Source organism: Macaca mulatta, chromosome 8 (genome assembly GCF_049350105.2).
Source record: "Macaca mulatta isolate MMU2019108-1 chromosome 8, T2T-MMU8v2.0, whole genome shotgun sequence".
Classification (NCBI taxonomy): Eukaryota; Metazoa; Chordata; class Mammalia; order Primates; family Cercopithecidae; genus Macaca; species Macaca mulatta.
The window spans coordinates 103,380,758-103,386,757 of NC_133413.1; positions in this window are offsets into that span (position 1 = coordinate 103,380,758).

A 6,000-nucleotide genomic window follows, 5' to 3' on the forward strand; every position below is an offset into this window, starting at 1 on the left:
AATAAAATACCTAGACATACAGCTAACAAGGAATGTGAAGGACCTCTTCAAGGAGAACTACAAACCACTGCTCAAGGAAATCAGAGAGGACACAAACAAATGGAAAAACATTCCATGTTCACGAATAGTAAAAATCAGTATCCTGAAAATGGCCATATTGCTCAAAGTAATTTATAGATTCAATGCTATTCCCATTAAACTACCATTGACATTCTTCACAGAATTAGAAAAAACTCTTGTAAAGTTTATACCAACCAAAAAAGAGCTCATATAGTCAAGACAATCCTAAACAAAAAGAACAGAGCTAGAGGCATCAGGCTATCCAACTTCAAACTATATTTTCTTTAGTTGTGTTAATTCTTTCATTATATATTTTGAAGTTCTGTTATTAGGCTCATACACATCTAGAATTATTATGATTTATTGATGAATCAACTCTTTCATCATTATGAAATGTTGATCTTTTTATCTCTGGTTATACTTCGTCGTGAAGTCTATTTGCCTGATATTAGTAATCTTAGATTAGATGTATTATTTCTATTGTTTCTACTAGATCCATTTCCATACCTTTACATTTAAGCTATCTGTGCTTTTATATTTCTATCTCTTGTATACAAAATATTGTTGAATTTGCATTTTTCCCAGTCTGACAATCTTTGATTTACTATAAAAAATATTTATTCAATTTCCATGTAATATAGGTATTAATATGGAGGGTATAAGTCCATCATTTTTCTATATATTTTTTATTTTTCATTTTTACTTTTCTCCTCCATTTATACTTTCCTGTTTTTATTTACTTTAGTCAAAAATGTTTAGACTTCCAGTTTGTGCTTCTAATGGTTCTTTAGCTATATTTGTTTTATTATTTTATTTGTGGTTACTCTAGAGTTAACAATTTGTATTCTTATGCTGAGAATCATCAATGTTGTATCCATTTAATATTACATTCTAAGAGTAATGCCCTATGCTCCGCCTTCACACCACCCCCAGTTTTCTCCCCAGCTCCAACTTTCTACTTGCTTTGGCATTATGCCATTTGGCATGGCCCCATCCAGGAGGGGAACAACACTATCCTTCACACGTGGGTCAAGAACACAGGAAAGTGAAGTAGAAGAGTGGATAAGGCCAATCCCACTAAGTAGAAGGCAAAGCAATGCTGAGCCCTTAACAAAAGCCACACCTTCCAGCTGATTTTTACTGTGTTTCAAGATCTATCATTCAGCGCCAACTTCATGGTATGAGAACTGTACCGGCCCACAGCACCTGTGGTCAGAAGGTTCCCCTGTTTGTTTAATGATCTACTATTGCTGTCCTGAAATGTTTAATAATTTTATCTTTGAACTTATTTTTCGTAAGTTCAGTCTAATGGGATAATGAAGCATGTGCATGAGCAGAAGAGATATTCACAGTAAGTTCTCTACCATTTCTTGTGATGTCACTTGCACATGGAGTTCATGATGCCTCATGAGCACAGAATTCTGATGGACCCGTCATAGGTGGGAGTTCAGCAAGACTCAAAGCAAATGCAAGGTAAGCCTGTTATCAAAGTCATTCACTTCCATTGAGTATTGGTAGAATGTGTGCATATCAAGAAGTGAAATAAGAACAATTTTGAGTTGGTATTTTTTGCAGTTTCTACTAGTTTGGTAACAACTATATATATGCATATATGAGCCATGAAATATGAACTATGCAATTTCAGTAATTCTGGATATCAGTAAATGTTCTTACATTTTCATTTAGAACTGCAATTGCACAAAATGAAGGTGAATAGTAACAATCACACTTATGATGAAAAATTTTAATTTCTCTACTTAGAGCAGCGTTAAATAGCAAGTATAAAACACAATGATAAGTTGAGAGAGACTTTGGAAGAAAGCAATACAACATTTTCTATCTTATGCCTTTGATGGCACGTTTTACTTTTTAAAAAAATTTTTTTAAACAATGGGTCACACACTTTCATTTTGTCCTGGGCTGCACAAATTATTTAGCTTGCGCTGATATCATTTCACTACTAAAAGATATACAAGTCTGACTTTGGTGATCCAGCTTCTGCACAGTCAAGATTAGTAAGGATAAAATTTTTGGTGCAAAGTGGGAGTAAGGATAACATTTTTAGTGCAAAGTGGGAGAAGGAGGAGGAATAGCTCAGGAGGATGCCACCAACTTTGAGCCGCACAGTACATTCCGATCCAGTACATTCTGGTCCCCTATAGCACTCTGTTCTTTACTCAAAGAGGAGTTCAAATGACCACCACTGTATGTGAGTCTGGGATCCCTTATCTGAAACCGCACCACTTTGGTAGATTTACCTTGTGACATCACTAGCTTTGTGTAAATGCTTCCTCCGTATCCAGCTGCTGGCTGCAAACCTGCCCTGTGCAGACAACCAGTTTCTTCTGTCTGATCTGCTCAATAGCTCCAGATCAAGTGCTTGAAGGTCAAGTTACATTTCAGGCTGGCACCCCTGTGCCATCAACAGCAGCAACCTACATGGTTGTCACCTTGTCAACAGTCAGCTGGAGGCCACATCAGAGAAGTGGAGCTCTTTGGCTAGGAAAGCCTTAAACAGGCGTACTTCCCTGACAGCAAGGATGTACCCAGTAACAAACAGCACTTCTACATGTACCAGCTGCTGGACATCCTCAACTATGGGCTCAGCTTCCAGCTGCGGGGCCAGGAATTGTATACCATCCAATTGTGACAGCACGATGTCTTCAGGAATGGGTCTTGTACCTTATCCAACAACTCCCACCTCCAACCAATCCAACAGAAAATGAAGTCCAAGCTCTTCAGTCTAAATCTTTTTCAATGAGTTCATCTCATTCCAAAAGGGCCACACCAACACCGATCCACGATTTGTGACTTCCTTTTTTCAGAAGGGGTATCTTGACTGTAAGTCCTGAAAAAAGAAATTCATTATTCTATAGATGGTGTATGGAGACTCAAGCTTGGTTGTTGCTGAAGTTCTTCTCAGGAGAGGTTCTTAATTGACTGATAGTATCTAGATATAGATCTCAAAGACTGAATCATGAGGTGGAAAAGTTGAAGGCGCTCCATCACATCCTGCAATCTCATCAATTGCAGGCTGTAATGCAGGCTTTCCTGAGCCCAGCCTTGCTGCTGGTCAGTGGCCCTGACTCATTCACACACTTGACACACAAATACTGAAGCTGAAGAAAGCAACTAGCCCAGTCTCCCTAGAGGGCTTTGTAAATGGATGTGGAGTTTCCATGGTACTCATGGGCACCTTACCAGTTTTAGCCTTATGTCTTCTGCAGGGCCTTGCCTGGGACCAAGAATTGGATTTGAATCAAAAGGAGAAAGAAGACAGAAATTTTTAGTTATTTTTTTCCACAGAAGTTGAGGAGAGAGCCGAAATACAACTTTGGTTTCAGGGTTCTATTCTCCTCTGAATCTGCTTCTACTGTCCTATTTCTGGCAGGCCTGGCTCTCAGGGATGCTCACCTTCTGCTCATGTTCCAAGGAACTCCCACAATCAAGGATACCTGGTTGCTTAAGGTGTATTGCCCTCAGGGGGCCTGCTCTCATGGCCTCCCCAGTTTCCACAGGCAGGAGGAGCCAGGGTTTGATTTTAGTCCCAGAGATACGCTGGCCTCATAGAACGAGATGGAAAGTATTCACTTCTCTTCGTTGTCTAGAAGAAGTTGTGTGAATTGCCAGTGTTACTTTCTTAATTTTTGTGTGAAAATATCCAAGGAAGCCACCAAAGCCTAGACTTTTTGTGGGAGGATCTTTAATACAAATCCAATTTTTAAAGCAGATGTGGGACTATTCAGACTCTCTACTTCTTTAGTGACCATTAGTAGTTTGTATACTGCAAAGAATTTGAACACATTATATACATTGGCAAATTTATTGAGATAAACTTGTTCATAATATTGCTTATATTCATTTTTATTTCTGTAGAACTGTGGTGACCTCACTTCTCATATTCCTGGTAGTAGCAATTTGTCTTATTTTTCTGATCTCCTTGGCTAGAGCTTTAATTTTATTACCTTTCTTAAAGAACCAGTTTTTATTTTTATTTTTTCTATTGTTTTTCAGATTTTTATTTCATTGATTTCTATTTTTATCTTTATTTCCCTTTTCTGCTAACTTTGGATTTAATTTGCTCTTCTTGTTTTAATTACTTTAGGTAGAGATTGAAGCCATTTATTAGAAAATTTTCTATCTTTTCTAATATAGGAGAAAAATGATATAAATTCCTCTCTAATCCATACTTAAGCTTCATCCCATGAATTTTAACATTTTTAAATTTTCATTTATTTAAAAAAAACTTCTCATTTCATTTTGATTTCTGATATCACTAATGGGTTACTTAGAATATGTTATTTGCTTTCCCAATATTTGGAGATTATCTGGATAATTTCCTGTTAGTAATTTACTATTTAATTCTGTTGCGGTTAGAGAATATACTTTCTATGACTTTCATTACTTAAGATGTATAGACACTTATTTTATTATATAGGTTTTCTTGGTAAATATGCCATGAACACTTGAAAAGAATGCACATTCTGCTTTACTTCAATAGCATTCTGTAAATTTCAGTTATGTCTAGTTGGTTAATAAAGTTGTCCATATTTTGTATATCTCTACTGATTATGTCTACTTGTTTTAATAATTACTTGAGAAAGGCATTTAACTCTCCTCCTATAATTATGAATTTGTGCATTTCTTCTTGAAGTTTTATCAGTTTTCATGTATTTTAAAGCTTTGTTAGTATGTGCATATGTTATGTCCTCTAAGATTAACTGACTCCTTTATCATTATGAAATGACATTTTTCATCCCTGGTAATGTTCTTTGCTCTGAAATCTACTTTGTGTGATATTAATATAATCATGTCAGCTTTCTTTTGCTCAGTGTTAACATGGTTTTGTTTTCCAATCTTTTAACCAATTTGTGTCTTTATATTTTTAAGTGTTCTCTGTTTTGTAGACAACATGTAGTTGAGTCTTGTTTTTTAAAATCTAATTTGACAACATCTGACTTGTAATTGAGGTGTTAGACCATTTATGTTAATGTGATTGCTGATATAATTGGGTTTAAATGCACCATCTTGCTGTTTATTTTCTATACATTCAATCCCTTCTTTGTTCTCTTTTCTTTTGCTGCCTATTTTGGAATTATAGAATGCTTTTATGATTCTATTTAATTTCGTTTGCTGACATCATAACTGTAACTTTTTAATGTTTTTTGTGGCTTATAATATAACTGTTTAACTTACCACCATCTATCTTTAAGAAATATTATATTATTTCACATGCAGTTAAAGAAACTTGATGCAGTATATTTCTGTTTCTACAGTCTTTGTGCTATTGTCATGCATTTTATCTCTATATATATTATAAACCCAACAATACATGTGATTATTTTTGCTGTAACAATTCAACATTCTCTTAAAGAGATTTTTAAAATATGAAGAAATGTGTATTTACCCACATATTTACCATTTCCAGTGCTCCTTATTCCTTTGTGTAGATCCATGTTGCCATCTGGTATTATTTTCTCTTTACTTAAAAGACTCTCTTGAGCATTTCATATGATGTGTGCTTTCTGGTGATGAAGTCTTTCACCTTTTGTATGTCTAAATAAGTCTTTATGTTTCATTTATTTTTGAATGATATTGTTGCTGGTTATAGAATTCTAAGTTAACAGTTTTCATTTCAATACTTTAATGATGCTCACTACTTTAAAGGGACTTTAAATGCATATGCATTAGGCTACTTGGTATGTTCATATTTTTCTCTTTTTTTTTCTCCGTATATAATTTCAAAAAGATTTTATTGCTTCATAGCTATATATTCAAGTTCACTCAAATTTTCCAATATTAATTCCATCTAGTACATTTTTAATCAGACCTTTTCCCCTATGTTTAGAAGTTAATATTGGTACTTTTTAATACCGTCTATATCTTTCCTTAACAAACTTATCCTTTTCTCTACCCTCCTGATCATTGGGAAGATAGTTA